This window comes from Paramisgurnus dabryanus, chromosome 24, assembly GCF_030506205.2.
Source record: "Paramisgurnus dabryanus chromosome 24, PD_genome_1.1, whole genome shotgun sequence".
Lineage (NCBI taxonomy): Eukaryota > Metazoa > Chordata > Actinopteri > Cypriniformes > Cobitidae > Paramisgurnus > Paramisgurnus dabryanus.
Genome location: NC_133360.1, coordinates 6,157,016 through 6,174,912, shown reverse-complemented (window position 1 = coordinate 6,174,912; position 17,897 = coordinate 6,157,016). Strand labels below are relative to the sequence as shown.

Sequence of the window (17,897 nt, the reverse complement as noted above, 5' to 3'; positions counted from 1 at the left end):
TGACAGCTGTGATATGCGCATTCTGCGAGAGCGGGCCTTGCTTTCGCGGCTTTACTTCCTGCTCACTACTGCGAAGGACTGGTCCCGAAATCGCTACTGCGCAGACTCAAGACCCAAGATGTCAGCGCCGTATCAGGACACTGACGGCTTCACTTTTCACCAATGGAAGAGGCGGAACGAGCGTCGTCCATCTTTTTTTACAGCCTATGGGTCTGAATAGTTGCTAAACCGAACTCTTGAACAAATACCTCGTCGAAAATAAAAACAATTTTGGTTTCCTAGGTAATCTACGTGTAGTTTATTTAGCTTGTTATATAAATAAACTATGTTTAAAGTACTTTGTTGTTATTTATTCTTAAAGGAGTTTACCGAAAGTTACGTGTTGACCACGAAAGCCCCTTGTTTATGTTGTTACTGCTGAAACCTTCTATAGCATCAAATTACTAGCTAAATGAAACTTATCACAAAAATTTACAATCGAACATATATCAGCGATATCCATATGTTTGCATTGTACTGCATCCAGCCACCAGGGGGGCGATCAAAAAGCGAACAGCTTCAGTTTTCAGGTCGTATGAGGCACACCCGTGCTTACCCAACAAAATCTCATAGCCATTTGTTAGTATTTTATGCAGTGTCTAATTGGTATACAATTGTTTAACCGCATAAATACATTTTAGTTTAATCTGCCCTGGTTTACAGTTAGAGCTTCATTGTTTGCTTCATACATTCGTCTACAATTCACATCATAATTCATACAAAATTGCCACCTCTAAAATCATTTTATGTTGATCTTTACAGTGAGATCGGCTTGGTTTTTATTTTTTAAGTTGTGCTTCCATTGCGATACACCCAAAATAGAGACATTTGCCATCCTTTTTAAAATGTCGACCTGAACGACCCCCGAGACTCCCTTTTGCTTGTTTAATCGCTTACACAAAGGTCAAAGGGTTTTGAGCTCCGACAAGTTTCCTTTTCTCATTTCTCTACTCATCCCTCTTGCAGCCCATAGACAAACCCAAGCCTCCTCTGGGAGACGGTTTCCACGACAACCAGCCAGCCAGCCAGCGGGCGGACATGATTCCCGGTCCTGAAGGGCCGCTTTAATTCGAGACTACCCAATCATAACAGCTGAGAGCCGAGAGAGCTCCCATAAGGCTGTGGGGCAGGGAGGGTGGGCCGCTCGGCGTCCTCTCGGCTTTGCCTGCCAAGACGAGCGAGCGCCCGCGATGGGAATTAGTTTAATGTACGACATTTATTCTCTGCACACACGCTGCTACGCTGCCGCTCCTGTGTAGCTGACACTCCCTTCCTCGGATGCTTCATTAATCTGGCTGAATATAGCATAGCTCTGAGCTAACGCTAGCACTTGCCCGACAGGGGATGCGACAGTACATTAGCCTCAATGTTAAAGGAGGACATCGGTCTGTAAGATCATTTCCAGACAATCTATGATATATTAAACAATTCTGTTTTGATACGGGTGGGGTCGCGCTCTTCGACACGAACTAATAAGGGTCTAAATGTGGCTGCTTCTCTCAGGGCCTCTTTAACACACTGGCATGGGAAACGGTCACCGTAGCGACAGATGGTGGAGCATCATGGTGCAGGGTAAATTGGGAGATATGATGAAAACAGGAGGCAAAACTGCAGAAAAGATTCGGTCACTCTTTCAGACGCAGAAACGTGACAGGAAAAGAATGAGATACTTCCGACGCTGTTGTTTTTAATCTAGAATATTTCTTTTGACAATACGACAATCTACAACAAAAACGAAGGAAATTATTCAAGGAACTAATTGAAGGCTGTATATTTTATGAATTATTCATATGTTTTATAATGCATTAAAACCCAGAAAATTTTCTTTGTAAAAATGCTAGATACTGTAGACATACAAATGTATTAAATGTTTGCCTTGTAAGAGACACAGAAGACGACATAGCCCATAAAATCAAAACTTTCATACTTTAAGATTATAATCCAACAATTTGGGTAGTTTCCTGTTATGAAGCCTTAGTTATAACAGGACATTTATGTAGTTTTTACAAACAAATCTTATAAAAAACTATACCAGTGTGCATCTTGGGACAAAACAATGGCACTTATATATATGTCAGTACAAGATGTTTTTAAATTAAAGTAGCTCAAACTTGCATTTTAGTCTGGGACTAGGATAAGCCCTGTCCGTGAAAACGCTCCTTAATAATTTTATACTTTGCATAATGAAAAAAAAGCATATTTTGAGACTATTAAAGGAGACATATCATGAAAATCTGACTTTTTCCAATATTTAAGTGCTATAATTGGGTCACAAGTGCTTCTATCAACCTAGAAAATGTTTAAAAGATCAACCTAGTAACTTAGTTTCGGTAAACCATTCTCAAAAAACATGATTATTGAAATTTGGCTCCCCTTGTGATGTCAAAAGGGGATAATACTGCCTCTATTATCCAACCACGGCACGGCCATTTTGCGCAGAAATCAGCTCATTTGCATTTTAAAACATCTTATAATAAATTATCTATATGGTATTTTGAGCTAAAACTTCACATATGTCCTCTGGGGACAGCAAAGATTTATTTGACATCTTAAAAAAGTCTTGTGAAATGTCCCCTTTAAGATTATTTGCATAGTGACATTGTTTTTATAACGTTTAAGCATGTTGCTTAATTTGTATGACAATTATGTTAAAGGCGGGGTGCATGATCTTTGAAAGCCAATGTTGACATTTGAAATCACCTAAACAAACACGCCCCTACCCCAAAAGAATCTGGACCTTCTTTTGATAGACCCGCCCCACACATACGCAGCACAGGCAAAGATGTTTGTTACGCCCCTTACTAATGATTGGCTACAAGTGTGTATTGTTTGGCCTGACTCCCTTTTCCAAAGTGTTTTTCAAAAATCACGCACCCTGCCTTTAATATGAAAACTTTAATTGTAAAAGCTTACAAAAAAGTAATTATTTTTAATATGGAGTTACAAAAATGAGCAAGCCATATGATGCACCCAACAATAATAAGATATAAGTGTTGTTAAAATAATTCAAAAGTACATGCACCAAATCTTAAAATGTAAAATGTAATGTATGGCATTTTATATTTACAGTATGCAAGTAAATGTTACAGAAACATCTCTTACTCCGATGTTGTACAGCAAGTGACTGAATTACACAAATATGTGAAAACAAATCTTCAGTAAATGTGCAGAGGACACATTTTAGAGACGACATTGAGCTGAAACCCCAGAGGTCACGGCACAATAAAGACCAGACTGATTCAGTTACTGGATAAATAGATCCAGCACCATGTGCACATAAGTCAGGGTAAGGTTAGGGACATAATTCATCCTTCTGAATTCCTGGGAACGTTTCCATGTTGCCATCAGATACTCGCTTAAAATACAGTAACCGTGCATCCATACCACTAAAACTGCCTGACAGATGAGATCTCTTTTTATTTCTCAATTGTCTCTCCTAAATAGGAAACAGATTCAATGGAATATGAAAAGACACGGCTGCATAAACCTCATGTTAAGAGGGTTTGTCTCCTTTTTAAAGAGGTCTCAGCCTTTACACACTGTAAAAAAATACAGTGTTTAACTCATTCCCCGCCAGCCATTTTTTGAAAAGTTGCCCGCCAGCATTTTTGTCATCAAGTTTCACAAAATGCCGTCCAGGAAATTTTCTTCTAAAAATATATAAACCGTACAAATATATCAAATGAAAGAACAGACCCTCTGCTTTCAAACAAACAATAAACAAACAAACAAACAAAATAGGAAAATTAAAAATAAATTAAGTTTTTTAAACTCTTAAATATGGGTAATTTTCTTTAAAACGATAAAAAAAAGATTCAGAACGATTATTAAAACATACACATAATTAAAATGAGTAAATAATGTTTTGGCTTTAGTTTTTTCATAAATTGGGTAAGTGCGATAGTGGATAACACGGCATTTCAGATTAACATAAAAATTAATCAGGAACACATTTTTTTAATGCAAATGTTTTCTCTTAATTGACGGGATAACTTGTCAATGGCATGGAAAGAGTTAATCAAGTAGGACTTTTACAAAGTTAGTTCAATCTTGACAAGTTATGAGTTGCTGTAACTTAATAAATCAAGTTTAATTTGCTTTAGTTATGTCAACTTTATTTTATAAGTTACAGCAACTCTTCAATAGTCAATACAGTTAAAATTACTTTCTGGTAATCCAAGTTGATTGAACTTAAAAAATTAAGTGCAAAAAAGCATTTTCTATAGTTCACTAAAGGGCTGCATAACAATTAATCGTGACTAATCGTTAGCATCATATAGACGGTTTCAGCAGTAACAACATAAACACGCGGCTTTCGTGGTCATGACGTAACGTCCGGTAAACTCTGCGAAGAATAAATAACAACAAAGTCATTTTAAAGTAGTTTATTTATATATAACAAATATATAAGGAACCCAAAACATTTGTTATTTTCGACGAGGTATTTGAGGTAGTTCAGTTTCAGCAACTAGTCAGACCATTAAACAAACAGAAACCGGAAGTAAAGTTCGTACCAGACGCTTATGGCGTCACCACATGTGCGCCCGATGAAACGGTCTATACGTGTGTGTACTGTGTATAATAATTATGTATATATAAATACACCCACATGCATGTAAATATTTAAATAATATTTACATGTGTATGTACATTTTTATATTTATATACAATTAATATTATATATAAATATAAATACCTAACATATAAATATATTATTTTCTTAAAATTATACATAAATGTGTGTGTATTCATATACGTAATTATTATACACATATATGATGTAAACAAACTCTTATTCTGCAAACGATTAGTCGCGATTAATCATTATGCAGCCCTAGCTTCTTGTGCCAATACATAAATCAAAAAATAATTTCTCATCAAATCATTACTTTTGTGAGTTGCCTTGAATAAAAGTGTCGGCTAAATTTAATTCAAGACCATCCATTTTCATTGTATTGTGCTTATTGTACGTTTATAATTGACTTAAAATTATATCGAATAAAAATTGCAAAAAACCCAAACTTCGAAATGTTTCAGGATTTAAAACTCCCAAAACTCTTCATTAGAGGGCCTTTTAGGACAGACAAGTGCCTTCACATCCATTAAAAATGACCAGCCGTCCGTAAAGGCAAAATAATAATTATTGCAATGCCTGCCAAATGAATAGAGGCCGTGTTCTTGTTGTGTTTGATAAAAGCCAATCTGGAGTTGAGAGGGGCTTTGTTGCATCGGACAGATGCGCCCTCCAATCCCCGGTCCAAATCAGATCTTAAGTACAGAATAACCGCCGTAATGATCCACCTCATTATTGAGCTCCGAAAATCTGGAGTCTCTAAAAATTAAATGTTTATTTCGTTTTTTAATCAAAAGTAATTTCATTGCCCTTCGTCGACTTTGTGACACTGGGCACAGCGCGTGGCCGCAGATGTGTCCCGACCAGTGGACTGGACGCATCGGATTAATTATGATAAATCAGTCAGCGCGCACCTGCTTATGAGCGCCCTTCCGGCCAAAAGAGCCCTGATGTGTGCAGATGTGGACCAGATCTCATCGTTTCTCATCTGGGATATCACAGCATTGCATTACATTTACATTTATGCATCTGGCTTTTGTCCAAAGTGACTTACACCCAGAAACACGTAACAGCTTGCAAAATGATTTTAAGAGATTTTAATGTTTTAATAATAATAATAACAAAATATATATAAATAACATACGTTTCACATTCTTTCTGGGAAAAGAAAGCATCAATCTCTCCGTCTTTCCAGATATGTGCATTGACTTAAAACTTTACTCATACATAACTTTTTGAAGAATTAAAATCATTTAGTTATTGCAAAACCATTGCAATATGTGTTTGCGATATGCACTTTGGCAATATTTGATACATTAACTTCTTACAGCCCTACTATTCATTACATCAATATTTGAGATTAAACCCATGTGTTGCAAATGCAATGCTTTACACATTAAACCACATTGCTTTTCAATGGAAAATAAGATCAGGGTGAAACAATTTAATAAAATATTTAACTTTACACAAGCTATCTGCAAGAAATGTGGGCCGGATAAAGCATACTTGGTTACCATGGAGACAGACAAGTGTCAGTGAAGAGCGTACTTGAAATGAACAATGCTATCTGTGTAAAAGGTATATCGCTTGTGAACTTAATACTTTCAAAAAAGAAGTGCAAATGCAAATCTTTTTACAGTTCGCATTATCTGCATTTTACAGCATTAAAATTAATCAAAGTTTTCCATACACAAAGCATATAATCTGTGTTTATCCCGGGCTACTAGAGTGCGGATGAGCTGAAATCATTTAGTTTATTATTACTAGAAGCTATTGCTGCAGGATTTGCACCGTGGCTGCCTTTGACCTCCGGAACGCCGGACCAAAAACTCGGCAAAGCCCGGATCATCCACGCTAATCCATACTCATTAGAAACGAGGCGTATGATATCGCACGCACCGTCTATAACCCCCACCCTCGGTGTGGATAAACAACGGCTTTGCTGGCAAATTAAAAAATTACTACAGATCGGCACGCAAGCACGAGCCCTGTAAATAACACACACACACGCGCGCGCATGAAAGGCACAGAAGCCATAATGATGATTGCGATGACAACATCCGCATTATCTCTGAAAGAGAGACCGGCACTTGTCCAATCACGCGGCTCGCTTGCGGGAATCGAGGGCCTTTTATTGAAATGAAAAAGCCTGGAGGAGAGTTTACGGCAGAGTCGTTCTGCGCTCTCAATTCACTCAAGGCATTGACATGCGGCTTGCACTTATTCACTAACAGGCCACGCTACCATATCAGATCATTTTCCAAGAGATTGTCAACATGGCTAACACTCCAGTGGATGGGAAAACAGGGGCCACAGGCATCCATCCTAGACAAAATATTAATTCTCTAAAGTGATATTTACATGGGATTAAAACAGAATGTTTCTAATGAGATTATAATGTTTGAATTTTTTTACATATATGTGGATGTTACTGAAGATCTTGTGCGTTATGAAGCCAAGCCAGTGAAATGAGACTTGTATATGTGATTGATGATGTCATTAAAGCATTGATTCATTGAATGAATTAAGCCGGTCCTGATGCTGTGTCTGATACCGGCAGGTTTTACAACAGGTATTTAAAGAGCCACTAAAGTGCCTTGAAATGCAGCTTCGTTCGATGCGGTGACAATTTCCACTTGGGGTGAGACGTATTGAATGGCTCCTCCCTCTTTTAAAATAGCCAATAGCGTTTAATTTACCTCACAGCCTGGAATCTGATGAGAAGCTGCGGTGCAGAATGATGTCATAAAAATAATATATTTGTATTGGTGCAAGTAAGAGACATTCATGTATGAGACATTCAAGCCTGAATGTTTCTGTAGCTCAGTGCATTGCATTAGCTGTGCAAAAGCTTGTGGGTTCGATTCCAGAATATTATGATAAAATGTATACTTTGTAACGCCCTGTAAGCCAAAATGCATGAATGTAAATTAATGCCTAAATGTGCGTTTTGTAAATATATTTTTTCAAAAATAATAATTTAGATTTAGATTTTTAAGGAGAGTTTTAACCCGTGGTTCTCAAACTTTTTTTAGCGTGTGGTCCCCTTATACGGTGCATCTCTTTGTGGACCCGCCAACGAACATTTATGACATAAAACATTATAAAACTTAACATTTGAATTAAACAAATGTACAATGTATTGCTGTTGATTGATAGTTTTAGGCTTGATTACACACCATTTTATGATAAATTCATGTATTTTATCAAATTTCATAAAACTGGGCCCCCCTGGCGCCATCTCGTAGCCCCACAGGGTGCCACAGCCCCCAGTTTGTGAACCACTGGTTAAAACCACTTGTTGTTTTACACAGATCTATATTTTTTATTTACAATGAAGATGAAGAAATGTAGGTTTAATTAAATTTATTGATGCACCGATATATCGGCCAATAATCGGTATTGGCCAATAAAATAAATTTTCACATGATAGTCATGGGCGATATATCCTGTCAATCAAAAGAGAACAGGAAAATGCAACGAATTTGAGCTTTGTGTACAGAAAATGTAAAGAAACATCACTAGTTTAATGTTTAATATTTACCCTTTCCCCGCAATTAAAGAGTTATTTATACGCGAGAATTGAACGTTGCAGCAGGAAAGGCGCAAGTTGAATAATGTGAACTTTGGCGGATATTCACCCGGTGTTAACCAATCAGGAGCTTGCTCTAGTATTGAGGTAATTGAGGTAATTACAGGAAGCATGCAGGGTCGCAGAAGCCCCTCCCATGATGCGAATTTCCACGTAAATGTTTCAAATGACTAGAATTTCATGCACGAATGAAGCAAGTTAACTCAAAATGTTCAAGCGTCCAACTACACCCAAATAGTGCGTTTTTGACGCCTCTACCGCGTCTGGTTTGAACGCACAGTAACAAAAGTCTATCTCAGTTTTATCTCAGATTTTGCTCAAAATTTTGTATTTTTTAAAAAGAGAAAAAATAAAGATAGGATGAAAAGTGGTTTTTTAAGCAAAGGGTCTGTTCTCTCATTTGATATATATATGGTTTATATATTTAAAGAAAACTTTTGTAAAAATCATAAAAAATTCATGTGCTGGCTGGCAACTTTTATTTAAAAACACTGGCAGGGAAAGAGTTAATGATCATTATGTAAATAAATACTATTTAGAAAATTTTATCTTCAGAATTTAGTTAATGCAAGTTAATATAACCACCAAACTATCGGTATCGGTAGATATCAGTCTGAATATTTGTATATCGGTATTGGTGGAAAAAACATATCGGTGCATCTCTAGTATTGAAACAGGGCCCTATAATTTGCGCTATCACGGAATCGCGGACGGAATCTCGGAATTGGCAAATTAACACCGAATCTAGTGTTAACGCGGAATTTCGCGGAATTTTACATATTTTGAATAAAATTCTGTTTTGGTGTGGGAGACGAACGTATAGGGAAATGCAGACCGGGGCAAGTAAATCTGGGCGACACACCCCCTCCACAACACTGAAACCATGGCGAAGCGGCTCTCCACGACTCTGCTTTCATCAGCGAAAAAATTAAGAAATTCGACGCTAAGCACTTAGTTCCACATGACATTCATGTGACCGGAGAACTGTTATTTTGTAAGTTTTGTCAACATTATGCTCACTGTGAGCGCAAAGATACATGCACTCTCTCATCCACGTCTGTCTCACTGTACCTCTCTCACGTGCACGCGCTCTCGCATCTGTTCGAAGTCCGAATACAAATACTCATGTATTTGTTCAGTTTTATGCATTTCAAGTGAGCTGAGGCAAACTAACTATCCCTCGCATTTAAAATATAATCATCTGCATCATGGCGCTGCTCTCTGTCTCTCTTTCGCTCGCACGTGCAAAGAGCTGCGCACTCATGCTGTCCTAAGTCATATCAGTAATCCTGTGTATGTTTGTAAAGTTATATGCATTTCAAGCGATTGTGTTTAAAATATGGATCGTGTTCCGCTGGACCGATGTATTTAAGGCACTTCTGAAGGCACCACTGCTTTGACACCTTGTTGTAGCCTCCTGCAACAACACTAAACAATGCATTGAATTGAGTTGTGTGTGCGCGCGCACGCGTGCGTGTGTAAATGCATGTTTTACAGTCATTAAAGGGGAAGTCCAATCTATACATTTTAGCCTGTTTATCACGGGTAATTTATGTCCACTTTGCATTATACATGAGGAAAAATAAATAAATTTGCACGATTTCGATTATTAGATTGATAGTGTGTTGAAGCGGAATTTTCGTAACGGTCTTTAATGGACACAATTAACCAGAATGCACTGCGCGAAACTGATTCATTAGCTCCACCCACTAACCACTGTTCGATGCAGTCGTCAGGTTTGTTTGACTTCATGCGGCGCCGCAGGAACCGACAGCTGGATGACGTCAAGGTTCCGCGAAAGGGATTTAAAAGCAAACTCCTCCGTATGATTTCGCGAATCGCTCTCGCGGTACTTTGACGTCATCCCGCTGTCGATTCTTGCAACGCCACATGAAGTTGAACAAGCCTTATAACTTCTTTTACCGCTCAACTAGCTCTCAAATCAACTCAAGTCAACTTGAAGTTAGCCGGCAGACGAACCCATCCAAAGAGTAACTCCGCTTTAACCGTCTCTGAGGGGGAAATCACCAAAGCCCTCGATAAAAGATGACTAGAACCTGTGCAGTATGTGGATGTAAGGACAACAAATTCAGGCCACCGGGAGTTTTTATTGTTGACATCAACGCGACCCTCAGCTGACCCACCACTACACTACTTTGAATATGCAGCCAGCACTTTCGTCAGGAAGATTTTGAGTACTGTTTTCAGCCCAGTTTTTCCGCGGACGCAGGTAATGTAAAATTGTTAAAATATCTAAAACATCATTTGGCTTAGTTGTTGCTTGTTTTGTGTAACTACGGTAAACATACTACGTAGAAAGTTATTATCATGTTGTTGTTATTATAAACACGAGCAAAGCAAGCTAACGTTAGCTTCTGTGCAGCTGTCAATCAAAAACGTTATCATCTACTGTCAATCATCTCGCCTCAAGACCCGCCCCCATTTAGAACATTCAGAATTAATGTAGTCGTGCATTTTTCTTCCGGTGATTTGATGACGCGTCAAATCACCGTTACTGTAGCAGTTAAAAGCTTTAATTTTTTATATGGAGTTAGTACATTTGATGGCAGCACAATCAACTACATATATGGCATGAAATATAGTGTTGGAGCATAATGTTGTTTTAGGGTGGACTTCCGCTTTAAGTAATCGTGTTATCCCGTTTTTCCCCACATCATTTACATTTTAATCATTAACATTAAAGTGCCCATATTATGAAAAACTCACTTTTTCTGGGTTTTGGGGTGTTATTTTGTGTCTCTGATGCTCCCACACGCATACAAACTTGGAAAAAAATCCATCCATGCTGTTTTGAGTGAGATACAGGTTTCTGAATGTCCTCTGCCTTGAGTCTCAGATTGCGGGAGTTCAAACTCAGCTCCGTTGTGACGTAACAAAAAGTTTCGTCACATTCAGTTTGAATTTTCCCGCCCACCACCCCACTCGCAGGTCTCCACCCACCAGGTAGCTAGAGAGCATAGAGCAGTCACTTGAATGAGACCCTCTGTGCTGTTATCATGTCTCACGGAAATAACAGCGCTATTTGGATATTATGGATTATACTTCCACCTACTTTTAAAAACAAAGTTTTAACGCGTGGTTATTGGAACCCGGAGTAATCTTATATACAGTGTGTTACGACGCAAACAGTCCTCAGATTGTAGGCGATAAGACCTTCATGCGAAATCTGATGTAAACAACAGACTATGTATCTATATTTCACGGAGTATAAGCATTTGTGGACAAAATTGGTAATTGGATGTATTTGATTGGACTTTCATGGATCATTCGCACATCTGAAACAGACTGGATTCGATTCGCGATCTTTGTATATCAACAAAAAAAGGTAAGAAGTCACGTTGTATTTTGCATGTTGTCATCTTCTGTCACAAAATACTACATTTATGATGCTAGAGCTAAAAGCTTTTTGCCAAACTAACCGAGACCGTACGCCCCGGCTTTTCTGACGAGGCGAGCCTCTAATAACTTTAAGGTCCGCATAGATATATACACGGTCCGGACCTCCCGCTAGCTTCTAGCAATTAGCACGCGGTCCACAAGCAGTATACATCCCCCGCCGGGTCTTAATTTCTGTAATTTGCGAAAATAATGCGTTTGAAAATGTTTTATAATGGGAATATGTTAGCATTGTCCAGGGAAAACGAGTTTATTGTTGTGACTGCTAACGTAACATCACAATTTACTCTGGAATCATTGTGTGTCATGAGTTTCTTCTCCTGTAGTGTACTTATTAGTGATACTTTTCTGCATGATTTGTCTGTTGGCAACATAAACCGTTAATAATAATAATATATAAAATAATAACACAGTATGGTCTGTACTGCTCACGATACCACTGAGCATGCGCACGATCACATGACGTTAGTAGTGGGGCGTGATCAAAGGAGCAGTAGCTCATAAATATGTAAGACTAGCTCAAAACGGCACAATCTAAACTGCCCTGAAAAAGAGGCTACTAGAGATGGGTAACAATCTTTTCCTACAAGCTTTTTCGAGCAAACAACTTTTGAAACATGCTTGATGGAACTCATACACCGATATAACTTGGGGAAAAGCAGTCATAAGATGGGCACTTTAAAGGCACACTCTTTTTATGACTAAAATAACAGTAAAGATTAAAAAAAATAATTGCCAAAAATTAAAACGGATAAAACGGAATTTGCAAAAATTAAAACGGAGAAAACGGAATTTGGGAAAAAATAAAACGGAATTTGGGAAAAAATAAAACGGATTTTATAGGGTCCTAGAAACATAATAAATCAAAATAATTGAAACAAATAACATTGGGGACAAAATCATATCCCATTGAAATCACAAATCAAGATCTCTGAGATTCATATTCGTTGCATTTCCAGCATCCCTTTCCAACAATGACTATGGTGAGATTCATCTTTTCAAACCGAGAGACTCATACACAACTATTACAAAACATACAAACATTCACTGATGCTCAAATATACCACTTGTGTCCAAACAGACCTGATAACTTCTATTGAAATCTCCCTGTATTCCGTTAACACATCAAACATCCGGTTACCCTCAGAAAACGTAACACAAAGACCTCTGTGGTTTCATCTCAGATTGGCACCCACCAAAATAACCCCTCGTCCCCACAGAGGGGATCTTAAAACACATTACTGTTATGCTATCCCTCATAGATGTGATCAGTGTTCCTGTGCGAATTAAAAATTTAAACCCATTTAGCAAGGTGCCCAGAGTAACTGGAAGCGGCGCGGTTCGAAGTCGCAGTATAATCGAAATCTTGACTCTGGATCTGTGTGAATAATGGCTATAGTTACATCAGCCTTAGACAAAGAAAGTAGATATGAATCTACCTCAACTCTAATTGAGTTATAGAGCATTTTATTGCCAAATTCCTCTCAGCTCCCATTATGAAAATATACAGCCCCGACTCCAAACAAATAGAGCCATTACTTACACCAGAACGGGAGGGGAGGTGGAATTCATTTGAATGTGCACTGCATCAAAACCGTCCTCGCTCGTCTCTAGCTGAACAAAGCGTTACGCACGACTCGGAAAGTAGGACAACTTGAAGAGGACTGGCTCTGCTCGAGCACTGGTGCCGGGTTCAAAGTGTGAACGCCGAGTACTTTCTCTCTGATCATGTGTGACAGCCTGGTGAGGAGAACTACAAAGTGTGCAGAGAATGACTCTTGATGTAATCCAGCCAGTCGCATGCTAGAATAAAACAGTAGTTGAATTGTGAAGTAATTCAATGTAAATTAAATATGAATTGATTTTATTCATACACAGAATCAAGCCAAATACCACACCATAATATGTTAAATGTTAGCTACAAAACTAGTATACTGTATATATAAAAGAAATAAGTGAGGTTTACGAAACCAAGTAAACCACTACTTTAAAGAGCACCTATTTCATAGCTAAAATCAATGTTATTTTGTGTATTTGGTATAATACAATGTGTTTGCGTGGTTCATAACACATTATTTTCCAAATATCGTCAATTTTTGTAGCTCCAGATTTCAATTTTTTTCATTTGAAAAGTTCTGTGTCCCGATTGGCCAGCTAATCTGTACGTTGTGATTGGTCTGAATACCTCTGATGTCAGCAGGAAATGTGACGCTCCTTACCATGTTTGAAAGATTCGCTCACAATGCAATGCTAACAGGAGTTAACTTACAGGCTGTGAGTCCAAAGCGGGAGGAATTATGATAATGTCGGTCTTCTCTACATCACCAATCCCAGGAAGTAAACTGTTGCCTACAATTCGTGTGTTTGTTGTAGTCCAAGAAAAGAGATTTACGTTGGAGACGATAACTCGCGTCATCATTTACTTTGGGGTTTGTGCCTTTTGCATATCGTTAACATTAGTGATGTAGTACTCGAGTCCGGTCTCGATTTTCTTCCTTCACTCGTCTCGGACTCGTTCCTTCAATGCAAAGATATTGCCATCACAGCATTTATTTATCTCTAGAAAAATAGGCAGAAGATGCTACATGTGGTAGGGATTTTTTTAATGATAGTAAAAGCATAGCCCATAGTCCAAGGTGTTAATAGTGCTCCTCTAAACAATTCTCAATCTAGCTAAGTCTGTAGGCCTAACTGTTGATTATAAACTGGGGTGATATTAAATCATGAATATGAAAACTGATATGTTTTTATGGTCTTGGTCTCGACTCCTAAAGGACTCAGTTTCTCAAAGACTCGGTCTTGACTCGGACTCGACTCTATTTGAAAACCAACGGACTCGGTCTCAACTCGACTCGGTCTCGTCCCCGTCACTAGTTAACATGTACTAATACACCAAAGGAAATTTAAAATCATGAATCTGACAATAGGTGCTCTTTAACCATGATATGTGTAATTGTGTAGTAAAACTACGGTAATATATAGTAATTTGCCACTTTTACTATAATAAGTCCTTAAGTATGATTAATTTTTTATTATTGTACAATTTTTTGTAATCCTTCACAATAAAATTATGTTAGTTAACATTACACTACATGTATTAGCATGCACTTTTATTTGATTATATAGCAATTGATAAGGTATAGCTAAGAGTGCTCTGGAGCAGAGGTTCCCAAACTTTTTCAGCGTGCGGCCCCCCCTTGTGTACAGTGCATTCCTTCGCGGCCCCCCCAAAAAAATTTGTGACAAAAAACTTGTCTAAAGCTCAACATTTTAATAAAAAAAACATTAAATTATACAAAAAAGTACTGCTTTTGGTTAGTAGCCTTATTTTTTAGGTTTAATTACACAGAATTCATGATAAATTAATGTTTTTCATAAAATGTCAAAAAACTGGGGCCCCCTGGCACAATATTGCGGCCCCCCTGGAGGCCCCGGCCCCCAGTTTGAAAACCACTGCTTTAGAGTGCTCTAAACTGGAGGTCTTCCTAGGTCCAAAGAAATGTCCCCGACCCCAATCCCTTTTTACCTGAATCTGATGCACATAAATAATAGTTTAAAAGAAAGACCCAACCCAAGAAAAACTGACAAAAATAGACCCTAGTGCGACCCAACCCAGTCCCGCATTTTTTTAACCCGACCTGAAAGTAAGCGGCACCGACGCCACCACACGCACCAGTCAGAAACCCCAGTGGCCTCGCAACCAATTTGGGGCGCTGCTCTATTTATTTTTTCTTTTTTTAATATGACGAGGACACTAAGGTAACCACTACAGTGTGTATTTAAAAATGATTGACAGGTCCGGCTCAATGAAAATTAACCTAACGCCAGCCACACGATGTCAAAAGCGGGGAGCTTGGAAAATGACTTTGGGTCATCTCGGGTCCGTTCTGCATAAATACACTCATTTTAAATTACCCGAGACTCGAGGCCTTAAATATTATACCTGACCCGTGTCCAAGGCACACATTTTATTTTATTATTTTATTAATAAATAATATAAAAATACATGTTTAGTTTCTATTAGCTAATGCTTTAACTAACGTTAATGAATTGCACCTTAATCATCAAACTTTTAAAATATATAAAATATGTTTGCAGAAATATTTATGGCACTAAAAAAATGCTGGGTTATTTTCAACCCAGCATTGGGTCAAAAAGGGATGAACCCAGCCTTTGAGGTAAATTAACCCAGAAAATGTTTATACTTTCCCCACAGTAGGTTAAAACAACCCAGCATTTTGTTCAAGGTTAAATTACAACTCAGTGGGTTGGGTTTGTCCCTTTTTGAACTAATGCTGGGTTGAAATTAACCCAGCATTTGTTAGAGTATATTCATAAAATAATAATTAAAATAATAAGTCTAAACATATCAGTGTTGTAAAATCTCTTGTTTCTCTTTTATTCTAATGGTAAACTCACAGCTATCGGTTGTGACCTCTCCATCCGCCAATAAATGACAGCACACAGGTACGATTGATATAAGATACAGTCGAGTGCAGCACTAGCTTCTAGCGGCCTGGCGCGATAGCATCACTATGGGAATTCATTAGAGCGCTTGAAAGGAAAGAGGCAGCGCAGAGCCGACAGAAAGAGCGAGATGAGGTGATAGCGCTGTCTTTGACTAAAAAAGAAAGGTCTTTTGGTGGGCAGGGTCACAGTCTTTCTCTGGATCTTGTCCGGCTGGATTAAACTAATCAAAACATGAATCGGTCTGAAAGCACTCACCGCTCGCTGGCATCCTCAGGGTGAGATCATTAGGGAAGAGGTGAAGGGAGATGAATTTCCCACACCCTCACACACCTCATTGATTTATTTTAGGGATGCATCCTTCTGTATGCTTTCACAGGTCTTTTTTTTTTGCAACTCCATAACAGACTATCATTCGCTTCGGAGAAGTGAAGCACCATCTCCGACCCAGTAAGGCCCACAGGGAAATGCGTGTGGGTCAGGGGTTCGTATGAAGCGACTGTCCTGGGAATATGGTTTAAGAGTGGGGGAATGTTTCTAAACAGCTTAGAGGAGGAAAAAACGCAACCGTAGGTTTCAGGCAGACAGTCCATTAGCCGGCACATTGGTTAAAGTCATCAGTGCACATTAAGACCGGCGTCAGCATTCCGGCTCACCGAAATGAACGGAAGGGAGGCGGATAAAGGATGTGACTTTAATACACATGGATTTTTTGTGGTGTTGCTAAATGTCGTATCTGGTGTATTGTGGGAAACACCAACAATGAAATACCAGAACTACTCTTTAATATACTGTCCCCCTGTTTAAAAACAATTTCACTGATAATGTTAGTTTGACTTCATTGACTTCAACCGAGGGGCAACCTTCCAACTTAAATTGCAATTCATCGGCTGGCTCCGAAAGGGAGTCAATTCCCATAGACCACCATGTTAAAAATGCACAACTCGTACAAAAAGTATTTTTGGTCTCTACAGCTAATTTTAACCTTCATGACAACTGTGAGGGGGGTGAATTTTTTTGTAACTCATCCGTTTAAATTATATTAAGCCTTAAGGTTCTGCATAATTAAGGGCGTGGCCACTTGAGTGATGGGTAAACGGCCACTGCTGTCACTAGAATCCAGCTAGGCGGGCGTGGTTTCAGCAACCAGCCACCTCAGCTTCACCCATGTCCCGCCTCTTTACACATTTTCGGTTTCCCGCGAGTGAATTGCGGCCAAGTTGGCGACGGCAGGCAACCCTACTTTAACTCTTTCCCCGCCATTGACGAGATATCTCCTTTTTTGAAAAGTGACATTTCGATCGCCGCCAGGTGACTGCCTTCAGTACAGGTCGTAAGCCCCGCCCTCTCCATGTAGACGACTTGGACGCAAGGTGAATTTAAAAATCGAATTGCATTTTTAATATTTTTTAATGCGCTGAAGTACTTTTAAGTGTTTTTTATATTTTGGTTTAAAATAGTAATAACTTGCTACTAAAAAGGGGTGTGTCTGTGATTGAGTCAAATGTTAATATAGACTTTGATATCGCGGCCCCACCTCACGTTAAATGTAACTTAAATAAATTGATTGCTTAAAAAAATTAAGTAAATTGAATGAATCATTTTTTTCAGTGTACACAAAATGAACATGTTAAATTAACAGTTTATATAAGTCAGAATAATTAATTTTATAATGTAGTAATATGTCATTTTAATTGTTCATTTGAAATATTAAAGTAAACTTTAGCAGTTTTACAGATTTCCTCTATGTTACAAAGACACAGCACTTGTTTCTTCTCATTTTATGTCTCTCTTATTCTTTATCCTCAA

The 17,897-nt window shown here is 38.4% G+C and overlaps 1 protein-coding gene across 11 annotated transcripts in view; it reads right to left on the bottom strand.

The window, feature by feature from the left end:
• ptprsa (protein tyrosine phosphatase receptor type Sa) overlaps window positions 1-17,897 on the bottom strand; it is a 233,349-nt gene that overhangs the window by 181,395 nt on the left and 34,057 nt on the right. The gene's annotated exons all lie outside the window — the stretch shown is intronic.